The sequence below is a fragment of the Jaculus jaculus genome, chromosome 10 (genome assembly GCF_020740685.1).
Source record: "Jaculus jaculus isolate mJacJac1 chromosome 10, mJacJac1.mat.Y.cur, whole genome shotgun sequence".
NCBI classification, from domain to species: Eukaryota; Metazoa; Chordata; class Mammalia; order Rodentia; family Dipodidae; genus Jaculus; species Jaculus jaculus.
This window is the reverse complement of record NC_059111.1, coordinates 34,396,659-34,414,799: the sequence shown is the minus strand read 5'-3', so window position 1 is coordinate 34,414,799 and position 18,141 is coordinate 34,396,659.

The following is an 18,141-nucleotide window of genomic DNA, read 5'->3' as shown; positions in this document are numbered from 1 at the left end:
AAGCCCATGGACTGGACTTTCCCAGACATGTCATTATTGCTTTCAGGCAACAATGACTGCTCACTGGGAGCTTCAATGGCCTCACCCCATCATGTGGTATTTTGTTTTTATATTAGGCCATTCCCCCATAGCCCATCCACATCCACATCTCATCAGTGCAAGGGAGAAACTTTCTCAGTTCTTAGAGTTTGTTTTCCTCTATTTACAGTAGAAGGACTGACTGCCTCTCCAGGGGATACAGCAACTCACAGACTCCCGATCTTCTCAAAATATTTCCATCATAACCTGTGAAATAAGTTTAAAATTCTAGCCTCCAGAGCCATTGCTGTATGAGGAACTATTGACAAAATGATTCTGTTAAAGTATAATTAATACTTAGAAAAGGCAAAATACTCTATATGATGTTTAACTGGAAATAAATGTTAATATCTTCTCCAGTCTACCCAGTCTTCCTAGAGCTTCAGTTAGAAATTAATGCTCGCTGGGCATGGTGACACAAGCCTTTAATCCCAGCATTTGGGAGGCAGAGGTAGGAGGATTGCCATGAGTTCGAAGCCACCCTGAGAATACATAGTGACTTCCAGGTCAGCCTGGGCTACAAAAAAACAAAAAGCGAGAGAGAGAGAAATTAATGCTGATATGTTATATCTTTACTCTCAACTGAAAATTTATATACTCACTTTATACGCAGGGAACATAAAGTGATCCTTTCCACCAATATAGATTTAAGCACGTTTCCCACTGATGCCACCCTTGCAGGGTCTAACTGGAGCTGACCATGTAGATAGTGGTAGAGGGCAGAAAGTAAGGCAAGAAGAAAGAAGGCAGAATGAAGCCAAGGTCCTTAATAACTGTGTCATTCCACCTCTCTCACTCTATTTCCAAATATTCCCTTCCCAAGTTCATCTTGCCAAAAAACCAAACTTCTTCCTGATTCTAAATACACTCCTAGTTTTCCTATAGTGGTGTCTTCTCTCCAATGAAATATCTCCTGTCCTTGGCACTGTGTGTCCAAATTTTGCCACCTCTTCAATAAAGCTTTCCCTGACTGCCCTAGCTGACAGTATTTTCCAGTCCTCTGAACTATACCTTTGCTCTGGCTATTTCATATTCTATGAAAGATTTTGTCTATTTGTCCATTCTTCTCCATTGAGAGAACAGAAGCAATGTTAGAGCAGGCCTTACATAATAAGCATCAAACTTTGCCCATAGTAGGGTTTCACTGTTTATGGAGTGAGAATCCCCAAAGTGAAACTTTAGGAAAACATTTCATGCCTTCCAGGTGACTGAGTTCAGCATGAAAGATGAAACTTCTTATGACAGGAAATTCAAACTCCACTGAACACGGCCATCCCATCAAACAGGAGCAATCTAGGTTTGGGAGTGTAAGTTAAAAGAAATACTAAGGGTTGGAGAAGTGTTTCAGCAGGTTAGAGCACCTCCTATGCAAGCCTGAAGTTCTGAGGAGGCCTGACAGACCACTTGAGTACAATATCCCAAACCTACATGAACAGCTGGACATGGCTGGGCATGTATCCCTATCCTATGTGGAGCAGTGACCTGAAAATTGAGAATCAAGAATCTCAAGTTACAGTAAGCTCCAGGATCAGTAAGCAACTCCAGCTCAAATAAGAACTAGGGAAGAGTGATGGAGTTGAACACCCAATATTCTACTCTGGCCTCCACAGGTGAGCACATCCCATCAAAGATGAACACACCATTTTCAGTACATGTACATACACCACACACACAATAAAAAGAAAAGAAAAAACACACAATAGTGATCCAGTTATTATATTAAATAAGAATATTTTTATTATAATTTTTATTAATTTTTATGATTTATAAAATGCATTAAAGTATCATTTATGGGGTTGAAGAGATGGCTCAGCAGTATTTATGGATTTATGTGGGTCCTGGGGAATCAAATATTGGCAGTCAGGCTTTGCAAGCAAGTGTCTTTAACCAATGAACCATCTCCCCAGCCTCTAAAGTATAATTTACCATGCTAACACAGGGTTTGGTTTTGCAGTGCCTCCTTAAATCTTTTATCTGAGGCATATGCCTGGCTCACTTCACTCTACTTCCAGCCCTAGAATACATAGTCTTTCTCAAATAGACTCCATTTTCAGGGATCCAAGCAACTTGTCTATTTGAGCATCATGCTGGCCAGCCACATGGAGTTAAAAGGAGTGTAACACAAAGGCCTTGGACAAGGACCTATAAAGAAATAGGCCACAAAATTCACAGACAAAGCTTTTGCTTCACTGTTGAAAATGTTATCCCAACCCTAAAAGCTTTGTGCCAAGAAACAAGTAAGATGCACATGGTTGAGAGTGCTGGATTTTAAGGCTGCATAAACAGCCAGGATCATGAATATGATAGGGATAACATGTTCACTGTGCTAGGAGACATTTTCCTTCCAAGCCTGACCAGTAGCTATGGTATGGTATAGTAGGATGGGAACTGTGGCTGCATGTCTTCTTCTGGTCATTTCAAGAATGCAGGAATGCCTGGAGCACCCATCAGTAGATGTATCAGAGTGTCCTAGTAAGAGACATGAGTGTCAGTGTTGGGGCTTTCTTTACTAGCTATGTTTTTCCAAATAAGGTGACTTTAGTCTCTTTCTATCCTTACATATATGAGATACATCCAAGCCCTTTACAACTTCCCAATCTATAATTAGCATTGCATTTTACAGCACCCCCCCCCACAAAACACAGAGTAATAAAGCTATAAGTGATCCCTCCTGGCCTTTAGTGGTTTTATATCCACAAATGTAACAAGGCTTACAGTTGGATCAGTCAGAGATGAACCAACTAAAGCAATGTGGAAATAAAGAGAGAAAATATATAACTTCAACACCAGGCTGTTCTTTATTGGAGAGCAAGTTAACAGCAAGGATAGCCAGCCCCATTCCACAGGTTTGAAGCTGCTCAGCCCAGAAGCACATGAGATGGATATTTAAAGGAATGGCAGAGAATGGGGGAAGAGAGAGGGGAAAGAATGTAGCAGGACCACTGTTGACTTGTTTTCCCAGGTAGGAGTCTTGGGTTTTGACTAGTTTTTGATGATAGTGGGTGTGCATCGCTCCTATGCCATGGTGACTTTATCAGGTTGTGGTTTGGGAAGTTATTTACAACCCAAAGAATCTCCTGCATGCTAAAGCCTGTTTCAGGGCCACCATGTCCCAGTAATTTCTGTGACTCTAATGATGGCTGGGACCCCAGACTCAAGAACCTTTACACATCCAAAGATATTTTAATTCCTAGACTTAGCAACTAACTTTAAAACAAATTCTTACAATGAATTCACTTTTATCCAATCCTAGGAATAGTGCCAGATCTTAAATGATAGTGTCATTATGTTTCTTCAGATTTTCATTTATGATGTCCTTATTAGCATTTTAGTGACCAAAAATCCCTATTAATAGACTTTCTTCTGTCCTGATTTCAGAAAGATTAAGTGTAATCAATGTGTCCCCAGTCTTTAAGTCCTCCTTGGTCAGCTCTTAGTTACTTTCCAGTCTGACCTCCTACCCTATATGCTTGTCTAAAACCAGCCCTCTTCTGCAGTATTTCTGAGGAGATCCAGAACCCATCATTTACCATATTTCATTCAAAACTGTTGGTAAATGTTGGTATGTGAATCTCCATTTAACCAATATCCCTAAAAGCAATGCTGCTTCACCCACATCTATCATCTACAGGATAGACAAGCTGACAGCAACCAGCCTATAAGGCTGTAACACGGCACTAAGAGTGAACAACTCAAGGGCAGGCATGGTGAGTATGGGTGCAATATTACTCAGAAGACAGAGGCAGAAGGTTGTGATTCTGAAGTCAGCTTGGCCTACCTAGAAAAGTCTGGGTCAGCCTAAGCTAGAGAATGGAAATGAATAAAAGGCTAAAGACCCAGAACCATATACAATAATATAAATGGATGAATCTTTTTAAAAATGTTTAAGGTTTAGAGAAACTTTACTAAGTGAAGGAAAGAGAAGGAAGTACAGAGAACTCCCACCATGAAGGAGGTAAAAGAAGGTAAAGCCTGAGCTGGAGAGATGGTTTAGAGGTTAAGCGCTTGCCTGTGAAGCCTAAGGACCCCGGTTCAAGGCTTGATTCCCCAGGACCCATGTTAGCCAGATGCACAAGGGGCTCACACGTCTGGAGTTAGTTTGTAGTGGCTGGAAGCCCTGGTGCGCCCATTCTCTATCTATCTGCCTCTTTCTCTCTCTCTCTCTCTCTCTCTCTCTCTCTCTGTCACTCTCAAATAAATAAATAAAAATGAACCAAAAAAATATTTTTTAAATAAAGAGGGTAAAGCCTGCTCTTTGATCCAAATTGGGTTATTCATAGACTCTGAGTGAAGGCTGAGCCAATCAGCCATGATGCCAAGTTTTGGCACTGAGTTTAAACAACCACAATGCCAGGATCAGAATTACACCTTCCAGAAATGCCCCTACCCAGGAAAGAGGCTCAGGTTGTTTATGGGAAAATATCTAGAGAACTCCTTTAGTAGAGAGATGAGGAGGGGGCTGGAGAAATGCCTTAGTGTTTAAGATGCTTGCCTGCAAATCCAAAGGACCCAGGTTCAATCCCCCCAGGACCTACGTAAACCAGCTGCACAAGGGGGCACACACATCTGGAGTTCATTTGCAGTGGCTGGAGGCCCTCGCATGCCCACTCCCTCCCTCCCTCTCTCCTTCTCTCCCTCTATCCCTCTATCCTTCTCTCTCTCTCTCTTTCTCTCTCTCCTCTCATATATAAAGAAAAATAAAATATAGAAAAGAGAAATATAGAGAAGCCAGACTGTTCTCTGATCTCTAGCAAAGTGGATACTACAAGGGCATTCCTGCTTTTTACTTTCAGGGGCTCAGTCATCCTAAACTGCCTTAATCCCTCTCTGAAGCTGTAACCCTGCCATTAGGGAATTAGGGCAGAGACCCATCTGGATTCTTCTAGCTGAGTGGAATGGTTGGCTGTAGCAGTTGGGAAACATCACCAGTGAGTCTACCTAAAAGACCCCAAAGTGTGTAGGAAAACAGAAGATAATGCTGGGAAGAAAGAACAAAAGCCAGAACTTAGGGCTGAAGAGATGGCTTAGTGGTTAAGGTGTCTGCCTGTGAAGCCTTTGGATCCAGGTTTGATTCCCCAGTACCCATGTAAGCCAGGTGCACAAGGGGGCACATGCATCTGGAGTTTGGTTACAGTGGCTAAAGGCCCTCACATGCCCATTCTCTCTCCCTTTCTCTCTCTCTCTCTCTCTATTAAATTAATTAATTAATTTTTTTTTTTTTTTGGTTTTTTGAGGTAGGGTCTCACTCTGGTCCAGGCTGACCTGGAATTAACTCTGTCATCTCAGGGTGGCCTTGAACTCATGGCAATCCTCCTACCTCTGCCTCCCGAGGCTTGCGCCACCATGCCCGGCTATTAAATTAATTAATTAATTTTTTAAAGCCAGGAGTTAATGGGGAGGAGTGGAAATAGAAACTCCAGAAACTGTTGTGACTGGTTATAGATGATAGACTATAAGGTTTCCATTCTTGTAGAATTTTAGGCCTTGAAGGGAAATCAAGGGATTCCAGGTAGAGGAAATTAGATTCTTTCAGGACCATCTGAGTACAAACTGACTCCAAGCAAAAGGAGATAAGGTTAAAGCAGCACTTGAGTATAGAAGGTCTAAGAACTAACAGAATTATTATTAGGATTATTATAGGTATAATTTTTTTCACTATGAAAATTTTGAGACCCATGTTTAGTACAATTTATCAAATGACATGGTCTATACCTGCTCTTGTAAAGCAGATAAGACATTAGCATAATGCTTACATAACATTTAACCTTGAAAGTGGCATGGACATCACCAAGTTGTGAGCACATCTATCTAAAGTGATATGGATGATTCTTTAAAATATCATGTAGGATCATACTACAGAGTCTACGTGGCCAAATTAATCTCAGATGGTGGTTACTCAAGACAGATGCAGTAACTGGAAAGGAGCAGGATGAGCCCTCTAGGAGGAAGATTCTGTTTCTTGAACTGAGTTCTGGTTACATTTGTATGCTATTGTGAAATTTCTTCAAACATTATGCTCAAGATTTCTGTACATAAAGGACACTCAAAACTCATCAAAGAAAAACTTCAGAGGTTGCAGAGGGGTCAACATTAAAGTAGACTTATTACACACACACCAAGGCTCAGGGAACATTGTAGAAGAAGGGACAGAAAGACTGTAAGAGGCACCCCATGGGAAGGAGTATCCTGCAATGTTGTCTGTCCCCCTGATCCCCACAAAGACTTTAATACATTTGTAACCTCATGGTGAATACCAATAATCCCACTGAGGATGTCACTCAGTGGAATGGGGGCAGAGACAGTGGTATATAAGAGGATAACGCAAGGGGAATGGAACCAACTTGTGATTCGCTCATACAGTAAAATTCATAATTAATAAAAAAAAAGTCAAAAGTTTTATAAAAATAATAATGTTTTTTTCAATATGCAACTGCTTAAGTCTATTACTAACCTGTGTTTTCAATAGACCTTATTTTTAGGGAAATTTTAGATTCACAACAAAATTAAATAGAAAGCACAGAGATCCTTTACATTCTTGCTCCTCTACATGAGCAACTGTTTCAACTGATAAACCTACATTAACACAGCATCACCCAAAACCAACAACTTACATCAGGTTCACTACCGGTTTTCATCATTTTTTAGGTTTAAACAAATGTATAATGATATGTATCCAGTACTAGACTGTCATTCAAGAGATTCAGGGGAGACCCAAAGATGTTTTAGATGTAGCAGGACTGTGAAATGACTACCATGGAGCACTGGTGGCTCAGGATGGAAGTTTTCTCCTAGTTCCTCAGTCCAGCAGGAAGAGTGGAAATAAAAACTCCAGAGACTGTTGTCACTGGTTATAGATGATAGACTTAAATTGCAGATATTTGGTCTTTACCTGATGGCTATTGATTTTTGCACTGATTCAGTCTCTCCTTGTTATTTATTTTTGTAATGGAAATGTTTACTTTATGCCATTATGGGTTGGAATTATGCAACTTATTTTGATTTTAAAGGCTCACAGTTAAGAGACAGTCTTGAATCTCAGATGAGAGTTATTACAGTGGAACAATCTTAAAGTTGGTAAAGGTTATGAAGACCTTTGAAATTCTATTGGAGAGAGGCAGTTAGACAGAAAGGGCCATAGGAGAACTATGGATCTTAATTCCTATCCTCCAAGTAGTGATAAAACAAATGTCAGCTGTTTAACAGCACACATTCACCCTGCTTTCTGCAGTAGATAACCAATAGCTTGAGTTACTCAGATTATCCTGGAGCTTGAGCCCAGTCCCTTCTGGACACTGCACCCAGGTATTCTGACTTCTTCTAGATTTAGACCCAAACACAGGATAAATAGCCTGACTTCTCAATAGGCTTTGGGTGTTTTGTTTTGTTTTGTTTTTTCCTCTCTCTCTCTTTTCTGGCTCCAAGGCTGTTTGTCTCCCAGCACTCAAGGTTGTTACCACAAGTAAAGTCTTGTCCTTCCCACCCTGGAAGCTTGTATGCTGCTGATATGGGAAAGGATGATTTGTTTTTTTCTTATTTTTAAAGCCTCTCTTTATATTCTTTTTTTTTTTTTTTTTTTTTTTTTTAGGCTCATGGACTTCTACATGGGACCTTAGACCACATGGATGTACTCACTCACGCTTTGGTTCCTGGATGGAACAAAATGTAATGATTTACAAAAATAATCCTTCTCAGTCTTGTATTATTTCTTTAAGTAAAACAGACACAATCTCAGAATTGGGGTTTGCATTTAAATGCCCAAAATAAAAACCTATCTCAAGTGGAGGTCCCATCAAGATATAAAGAGGGAATTTTTATTCAATATTCCATTAGGAGAGGCCTACATTTCAAAACACTATAACAATTCTTGAAGCATGTTCATGATGTTCATGATGTTCATGGTCGCCTAATCCTAATTTCAAGGAATTTTTCTTTATGGTGCCATAGATCACAAAAGGTAAACTGTTAGAGGTGGTAAAAATAATAATAATAAAATAATCAAACAAAAGAAATGGTTTTCTCTCTTCTTTTTCTTTGTGATTGTTTCTCTTTAAAGGAAGGTTTTAATAAGGCTCCTATATAAGATTAATAAAAGGAAATTATAATTATTGAATGTCGTGGTATGAATAATTTTTCAGTGGTGCTTGGAATAAAGGATAATGGTAGGTGCTATATTTGTGGAAGGCACTGGGAAGAAGATAATTAAGAATAAAAGAATGGCCGGGTGTGGTGGTACACGCCTTTAATCTCAGCACTCGGGAGGCAGAGGTAGGAGGATTGCCATGAGTTCAAGGCCACCCTGAGACTCCATAGTGAATTCCAGGTCAGCCTGGGCTAGAGTGAGACCCTACCTCGAAAAACCAAAAAAAAAAAAAAAAAAAAAGAATAAAAGAATGTACTGAGAAAGTAGAAGAGAAGCATTCAATTTCTTTTAGAGGAAAATAATAAGTATAGTTCAAACCTGTCACTCCCAAGTTTCTAATAGAGATTTCAAGGCCTCCAAGCTGCTTAAAGAATTAGGAGGAATGATAAAATCTGCTGGGTGTGGTGTCTTAAACCCTTAATCTCAGCACCTGATATTTTAGTGGATTGTCAATAAAGACAGGATTCAGTTGGGTGCAACACAGCTCTGGCTTACACCAGGGACTACCCTAGATATTGTAACAAAGACCTTCTCATCCTTAACCCATTCTAAAATAGTCACAGACCATGGTGGACCTAAACCCCAGGCCTCTACAAGAGGAGATGAGAAGTAGGTCCCAGGTTAACCCCTCTCCCAAGAAGAGCACTGTTTTGGTTTGATTCAATTGTCCCCATAAGCTTAAGTGTCCTGAATTCTAGGTTCCCAGCTATGGAGATTTGGGAATTAATGCTTCCTGGAGGGAGTGTATTGTTGGGTGTGTACTTATGGGTGATATAGCCAGTTTCCCCATGCCAGTGTTTGGCACACTCTCCTGTTCCTGTTGTCCACCTGATGTTAGCCAGGGGGTGATGTCCACCCTCTGCTCATGCCATTGTTTTCCCCTGCCAAGATGGAGCTTCCCCCTTGGGCCTGTAAGCCAAAATAAACCTCTTTTTTCCCACAAGCTTCTCTTGGTTGGGTGATTTCTACCAGCAATGTGAGCCTGACCACAACAGGCACTTAGGTTAACAAGATAAGTGTAAGAGCACAAACCTCCACACTTGGGCCCACATTGCATTTTGTAGATCTCAAATGCCACGACTTGGGTGTACAGAGTTGGGGATGGGAGCTTGATCTCTGTGACCAGCTGACCAGGATGAGTACAGTTATCCTAGCTCAGACTCTCCTTGCTCCAGGAGACATATAGACCACACTATATGTCCCCTATATTGGGGAGGGGCAAGACAGGGAGTATGATTCAGGGATCCTGCCAATAGGAGAAAATCCTAACTTCCTTTTCCCCAAACCGGGTTCTAGAGGGATGCCCACTGCCATACTACAAGATGTGAGACAGGATGGAGCATAGCCTGATTCTAGATTTCTTCTGTTTCTTTCTTCTATTTCACTTTAGATGGGACAATCAGCTTCCAAAACATCCCCAAAGTCTTTATTAACTCCAGAGACTATGAAGGAGGATTTGTAAGTTACAAATATTGGTAGCCAACCTAAATAAGAACTTAGAACACTTGCTCCAGGCTGCAACTTCTGGTTATTATAACTGGACCTTAGAAAGAGAAAGAAAGGGAGTAGAAAGAGAAAAGGGAAAGATGGAAAGAGCAGAAAGGGAGATTTTTAAAGAGAGAAAATAAGGAAAAACTTCACCCGGAGATTATAGAAGTAATGAAGGTTACACAAGCAAAAGCCCTTCCACAAGACATTTCCAGGGCTTGCTTTCTCTGTTGGCAGATAGGGAACCTTTGTACAAACTGTCCTAAGAGGAAGGAGTTCCAGCCTCCACCAGGACCATGTCCTAAATGTCATGGGAACTACTGGAAAACCCATTGCCCTCTGAATCAGAAAGACTTGAAGGTATCACTCTCAACAGATTATTGATGGGCCTCATGACTTCCTGTATAGGTTCTTGTAATTCCAGCCCATCTTGAGGATCCCTTGGTAACTACAGCTGGCAAAATATACTATAAATCTTCTTATTGACTCAGGTGCTCAATTTTCAGTGTTTCATTTTCTTCCCTAGCACTAGATCTAACCATAAAACTGCCTTTAGAGGCATCTCAGGTCAGATTCAGAAAAAGTTTTTTACACAGCCTCTTGCTTGCTTCTGGGGATACTATCTCTTCCATCATTCCTTACTTATAGTCCAAGAGACATCAACCCCAGTACTGGAAAGATATTCTTTCTAAATGCCAAGTACAGTGGAAGGACTGAGACCAATGATGATAGCCATAAAGAAACAGATTCCTTAAAGAATTTCCTAGCACAGATAACTCTCCTATTCTTGGAGTATGAATGGTGCCTAATAAATGAAGATTAGTTCAGGATCTCCAATTAATTAATGACGTGATCATCCCCCTTCATCCAGTGCTAGCTAATCTTTATATAGTTTTAACTCAGATTCCTTCTGGATACACTTATTATTCACTCTTAGACTTATATTAGAAGGTCAAAAACACAGTTTAAGTCCTGAGTGAATTCAGTCTATTATAGTCTACCCCCTCCCTCAGACTCTAAAACAACTGAGGGCTTTCCTTAGAGTTACAGGCTTTTCCAGGATTTGGACCTCAGGCTTCACAGAGCTGAAAAGACCCTGTTCAAACCTCTTAAGGAGTTACAGAGGTGTCCTTCAGCCCCTTTAATACAGGAACATGATGCATTACACTCCTTTCAACAACTTAAGGACTTAAACCCCAGCTTGGAATTACCTACCCAAATCACAATTGCAGTAGTAGGACTGTTAATCCCTGAGGCACATAAGCTGACTTTGGAATGTCCCCTTACTGTACATACTCCCCATGACATACGGAGCACTCTTCACTCAAAGGGACACATGTGGTTACATAATAGTTGAATGGTAAAATATCAAGCCCTCGTGATGGCAGGACCTGAAATAACCCTTAAAGTTTTCTCTCAACAGTGCTACTTACCATTCAGATGATAAAAGGCTTGAACACTCATGTAAAGAGGTCTTATTAGAAACTTATACTGCCAGACTAGACCTTAGGGACCAGCCCTTAGCTAATCATAATCACCAATTATTAACTGGATGGTAGTTCTTTTATCCAGGATGGAACTAGAAGGTCAAGATATGCAGTGGTAACATTATATGGGATTTTTGAATCTGGCCCACTTCCAGCTAATAACAGTGCCCAACTATCAGATCTGATAGCTGACCAAGGCTCTGAATATTACCAAAAGGAAATGAGTACATATTTGGACAGACTTCAAATATGCTTACTTAATACTACATGGCCATGTGGCTACTTGGAATGAGAAAAGTTTGTTAAATACCTCAGGAGACTTCATAGGAATCTATGACAGAAGGTAGCTCCTATACCTGTGGACCCATAGAAGACCTCAAGCTGCTTTTCAGATAAGGTTTTCCAGATATGTAGACCAATGGAACAAAATATATGACCTAGATATAAGTCTGGGTAGCTATAGCCACCTGATCTTTGACCAAAAAAAAAAAAAATTCATTAGAGAAAAGACAGACTCTTCAGCAAATGGATATATATGTGTGTGGGTGTGGGTGTGTGGGTGTGTGTAGAAGGATAAAAATAGATCCTTATCTCTCTCCATGCACAAGGATTAGGTCCAAATGGATCAAAGACCTTAATATTACACCTGAAACTTTAAAACTGCTAGAGGAAAAAACTAGGGGAAACCCATCAATATATTGGCATAGGCAATGACTTTCTGAATATTATACTAATTACTCAGGTAATAAAACCACAGATCAACAGCTGGGACCTCATGGAATTACAAAGCTTTTGTACAGCAAAGGACACTATAAATAGAGCAAAGAGGCAACCTACAGAATGGGAGAAAATCTTTGCCAGCTATACATTTGACAGGATTAATATCCAAAAATATACAAGGAACTCAAAAAACTAAATAGTAAGAAATAAAAAAAAAAACTTGAAAAATGGGCTATGGAACTAAATAGAGAGTTCTCAAAAGAATAAATACAGATATTATATAAACATACAAAAAGAAATGTTCTACATCCCTAGCCATCAGAGAAATGCAGACTAAAACTACTTTGAGATTCCATCTCCCTCCTATCAGAATGACTACTATCATGAAAACAAATGACCATAAATGCTGGCAAGGATGCAGAAAACCAGGAACACTCCTACACTGTTGGTGGGAATGCAATCTGGTCCAACCATTGTAAAAATCAGTTTGGAGGTTCCCGAGACAGCTAAAAACAGATTTACCATATGACCCATCTATACCACTCCTAAGGCATATATCCTAAGGACTCATCTTACTACCTTAGAGATTCTTGCTCAAACATGTTTTTTGCTGCTCTATTCACAATAGCTAGGAAATGGAACCAGCCCAGCTGTGCCTCAACTGATGAATGGATAACAAAGATGTGGCATATTTATACAGCTGTAAAAAAAATGGAATTAGAAAATTTGCAGGGAAATAGATGGATCTGGAGAGGATTATACTTAGTGAGAGAACCCTGGCCTAGAAAGCCAAATGTCACATGTTCTCTCTCATATGTGAATCCTAGCTACAAATGATTGGACTTCTATATGAGTAGGAATAAAACTCATTAGCAGAGCCCAGTAAGCTAGAAAATGGATATAAAGGGAATAGAAGAGGAGGGAGGGGGGACTTAATAGGATGGTATTATATATAGGTAAGTAGAAGAACAGATTAATGGAGGTGAAAAGGCATAAATGAGGTCAGGGGAAGAGACTGAGTAAAGGAAAGGTAGAGGGAGGGCTAATAAAAATCTAAGAGGATATAAATAAGTCATATAGAAACCTACATTTTGGGGCAATGGAACACTCAGAAGCCATCAATTGTTACTAGAAATTTTTCAGTGCTGGGGTTGGGATAACTTCCAGTGAGTTCTTGGTCAGGTTGATACCCTGAAAACATTACAGGCCATTGCCCATTGCCAAAGCTGTTCCCCACCAGGAATAGATGGTGCTGTAGTCAGGTTTGCATTGCTGATAGAAATCGCCCAACCAAGAGCAGCTTGTGGGGAAAAAAATGGGTTTATTTTGGCTTACAGGCTTAAGTGGAAGCTCCATGATGGCAGGGGAAAACAATGGCATGAGCAAAGGGTGGACATCACCCCCTGGCCAACATAAGGTGGACCAGAGCAACAAGAGAATATACCAAACACTGGCATGGGGAAACTGGCTATAACACCCATAAGCCTGCCCCCAACAATACACTGCTTCTTGGAGGTATTAATGCCCAAATCTCCATCAGCTGGGAACCTAGCATTCAGAACACCTAAGTCTATGGGGGACACTTGACTCAAACCACCACATATGGTAAGACCCTATTGCTGAAGGCTCCACATATTTGAGCTACAAGGTCACTGAGAAATCCTGCAGAGCTGAGCTTAAAACCTCCTCCATGTAGATCACTGACAGAAAGCTAAAAGAAGCCATTATGCATGCAGTTCAATGGGAGAGAAAAAAATCACCAGTGAAGATACTCAACAGTGGACACTGCAAGCCTTGAATTTTGCCAACCAGACCAAATGAACCAACAAGTGCAATAGTGGCACATCTGTCATGGTGGAAACCAACTGCCCTCTATTTGGACTAGAGGTCTGCTCCATGGGAGGGACTAAATCCTTGATATTGAAAACCTAAAACAGGGGTACTCATGAGCCCTAGGGATGTAAGGGGTGTAACGTCTGCTGCTGTCTGGCTAAATGTACATATTATGCTCATCAAATGGCCCAATAAGCACTTCTCTTAATGCTCATACCCACATATTAATGCTATTCATACTTTTGGTTAGTGAAGCTTCCCTTTTCAGATGGCAGAGACCTTGGGATGACTCGAAGGCACCATGGAACTGAGAAGAAGTGACAGAGGAATGCTCAGCACTGAAATATCTTTATTACATCTTCCAAGGCTCAGGGTCCATTGCAGAAGAGGTGGTGGAAAGAATGTAAGAGTCAAAGGAGGATAGGACTCCTTGCTACATGCTCCTTCAGACACAAAATGGACTGAATACCCATGACCTCCCAGTGCCTGATACTACGTACACAAGACCATCATAATAGGAGGAAAAGATCATGACATCAAAATAAAAGAGAGACTGATTAAGAGGGGGAGGGGATATAATGGAGAATGGAATTTCAAAAGAGGAAAGTGGGGAGAAGGAGGGAATTACAATGGGTCATTGTCTACAATTATGGAAGTTTTCAATTAAAAAATATATTAAAAAATAAAAATTTTAAAAAGCAAAAAAATATGTTTTTCATGGTAGCTGGACCTTATATACTCAATTACCATTTTATCTCTGTTCATTTAAAAGTGGCTCACACTCAGATAATCATGCAACAATCCTACTTCATCTGCGCAGGCCCCCTTGATCATCTGATTACTCACTACTTCTAATCAGACTGCCAACCTCACAATGTTCAGATGGTGACATAACAGGACATTTGAGTGACAGATTTCTCTCCTGGGCCTTTAGATAGCCTCCCTCTGGGAGAGACACTAACTACAACTAACCTATGACCCCATTCAGCAGGGAGTAAAGACTGATATGTCCTCTTGTAACAGCAGTTAGCATTTCTTCCTATGAGAAGGGGAAAATGAGAGGGACATAAGTAGCATTAGGGAGAGGCACTTAAACAGGAAGGCCCATAGAAGAAATATGGATTTTTTTTTTCCTGTCTGCCAAGTGGAGATCAAACAGCAGCTGCTTAACATGATACATTCACTCTGCTGTCTGTAGCAGCTGCTATAGAGCTGCAATTACTCAGGTATACATGGCATTCAAGTCTGGCCCCTTCTGGATGCTGCACCAGGGTGTGCTGACTTTCTCTGGATTCAACTCCTAACCCAGAATAAAAACTCTGGCTGCTCACAAGGCTTTTGGTGGTTTTCTCTTTTACTCTCTTTTCCAGCTCCTAGGCTGTTCATCTCCCAGCACTCTAGGTTTTTGCCACTGGTAAGGTTTCGTCCTTCCCTCCCTGGCAACTTGGCTGCTACTAGGGTGGGAAAGGATGATGTGTTGTTGCCTTATTTTTAGAGTCACTCATATTCTTTATCATGTTCTCCCCCGCCCCCAGCCTCTGTAGACACACTGCAACTTAACTAGCAGTATTTCACCAGGCTGATAACTCAAGTTCTATAACAGCTGATTTGAGTATCTTCTTCCCACCAAGAAAAAGCAAAAGAATAAAAGGAACATATATCACAAGCATAGGAATGGAAGAAGTTCATCCATAGATGAAAGGGTATAACAAATGAATTGAAAAGTCCATGGAGAATAGGAACTGGCATGACATGGAGGGAGAAGCAGAAATGACTTGATGTGAAGTGAGTAAGTACATCCTCTGTGTGAGTATTTAATGATAAAGTTTGGGAAATACTGAAAACTTCAAAAGTACCAAAAGGTACAAGTGATAGGTACTGGTTTATGGCCTTTTCATTGGTCCCTTCATCTTTTGCAGCCAGGGTGATACCCTTTCCTACTGTCAACACACCCCTATGCCAGGCAGGTTAATTCTTTGAAAAATTTAAGTCAGAAAAGCTATAGGTTTGAGGAATATAAACCTAGTAGAAGGCAAATACTAGACTCCCCATGTTTTCTTTTATTGATCTTCCATCCAAAACTCTTACAACAAGTGTAGTATTTCTCAGTTGGTTAAGATGAATCTGAAAACATTACTCAAATGATCCATTGTAAACTAGTTTTTCTTCAAGTAGTGAGTTGAACTATTAGGTTGCATAAAAATTGAGAATTCTCTGGAGAAACAGATCAACTCAAAAGATCTATAAATATGGACATTTTGAGTTCCTACCAAAAATGCTCCAAGTACCTCTAAATAACACAGTCCTACCCCTCTTCACACATGTCCCTAGTCAACTCCTTAAATACAATCAGGGAAAAAAACTTTAGCTGGGTGTGGTGGCATATGCCTTTAATCCCAGCACCTGGGAGGCAAAGGTAGGAGGATTGCTGTGAGTTCAAGGCCACCCAGATGAATTCCAGGTTAGTCTGAGCTAGAGTGAGGCCCTGCCTAAAAAAAAACAAAAACAAAAAAAAGCAAGAGACATTCTTGATGTGATTAGAAAGATAAAAAAATGATTTCATCCATGAAAAAAAAAATCAAAATGATCTAAGAATGAAAAGGAACACTTGTAGCAACAGGAATACTGCTCCTACTGCTAGCCTGACAACCAGCTCCAGGGTGATGGTGACAGACACAGTGGTCAAGCAAAACCCATAAAAGAGCTGGATGTGGTGGTGCACATCTTTAATCCCAGCACTTGGGAGGCAGAGGTAGGAGGATTTCTGTAAGTTTGAGGCCACTATGAGACTACATAGTGAATTCCAGATCAGCCTGGGCTAGAGTGAAATCCTACCTCAAAAAAGCAAAAAAATTCAAAGCAGAAATCCAGATGCAACAATAACTCATCACTAATTCAGACTGCTAACAGACCTGTCATGGCTCAGAGAACATTACAAAAGAGGGGGCAGAAAGACTATAAGTGCAGCAGAGTGGGTAGGAATATCCAGCTCCACCCCCAACCCCCACTATCCCCCAGGGACTGACTTAGGCCTTCCTGACCCTACATGAATACCATAACGCAGCTGAGGAGAGCCTCCAGGGTAATAGCAGAGCAGGGTGAGGAGATGAAAGAGGTGTGTGTGTGTGTGTGTGTTTTAAAAGAAGAAAGGAACAATATATTAAAAATATATGTCAATGTAATTGAAATCAAAGGCCTGGAAAGATGTTTCAGTGGTCAAGAGAGCTTGCTTGCAAAGCCTGTCAGCCCCTAATTCAATTACCAAGTACCCATGCAGTGCCAGACACAAAGTAGCGAGTGAGTTTGGAGTTCACTTGCAGTGGCAGGAAGCCCCAACATTTTCATTTTCTATCTTTCATTCAAATTGATAGATATATTTTTAAATTAAATTAGAGAAATACCAATGAAACCAAAAGCTAGTTCTTTGAAAATATCAACATACTGATAAGTCTGTAGGAAGAACTCTGTGGATAATGACAATGACTATATTTTATAAGCTAGAAGTGTGGTTGACATATGATTGTTAGATGACTTGGGATTATATAACTTTGTTTTAATATCATAAATTATGCTGATTAAAACAAAAAAATTGAGACATAAATCTCTCTGAAAATAACAGGATGAGAAAAGGAATTAAGAAAGATGTGAGGGCTGGAGAGATAGCTAAGTGGTTGAGTGCTTGCCTACAAAGCCTAAGGACCCCGGTTCAAGGCTAGATTCCCCAGGACCCACATTAGCCAGATGCACAAGGGGGCGCATGCGTCTGGAGTTCGTTTGCAGTGGCTGGAAGCCCTGGCATGCCCATTCTCTCTATCTGCCTTTCCCTCTCTGTCTGTTTCTCTCTGTCACTCTCAAATAAATAAATGAAAATAAACAAAAATAAAAAAAAAAGATGTGAAAAGGTTGGGGAAATGGCTTAGAGGGTAAAACATTTGCCTGCAAAGCCTAAGGACTGTGGTTCAACTCCCCAGGACCCATGTAAGCCAGATTCACAGGGGGCGCATCTGTCTGGAATTTGTTTGCAGTGGCTGGAGGCCCTGGTGTGCCCATTCTCTCCTTCTCTCTGCCACTTCCTCTCTCTCTCTCAAATGAATAAAGAAATAAAATATTTTTAAAAATACAGAAAAATATGAAAAAGAGTTTTAGAGGGCTAACTTATCAGTTCCAATATCAAACAACTGGAGAGGAAAGAAGTTTAACAAATTGAATTGTGTAAGGAAACACATGAATATTCAAGGCACAAGTTAACAAACTGTCCACTGAACACTCAGGACAATGAAAAAGAAATGAAACTTACTATAGCCCATGTTGGTGCTGTTCCAGAGTACCAAAGAAGAGAAGAATCTAAAATCTTCCAGAGTAAAATTCAGCTATATACAAAAGATTCAGAATGGT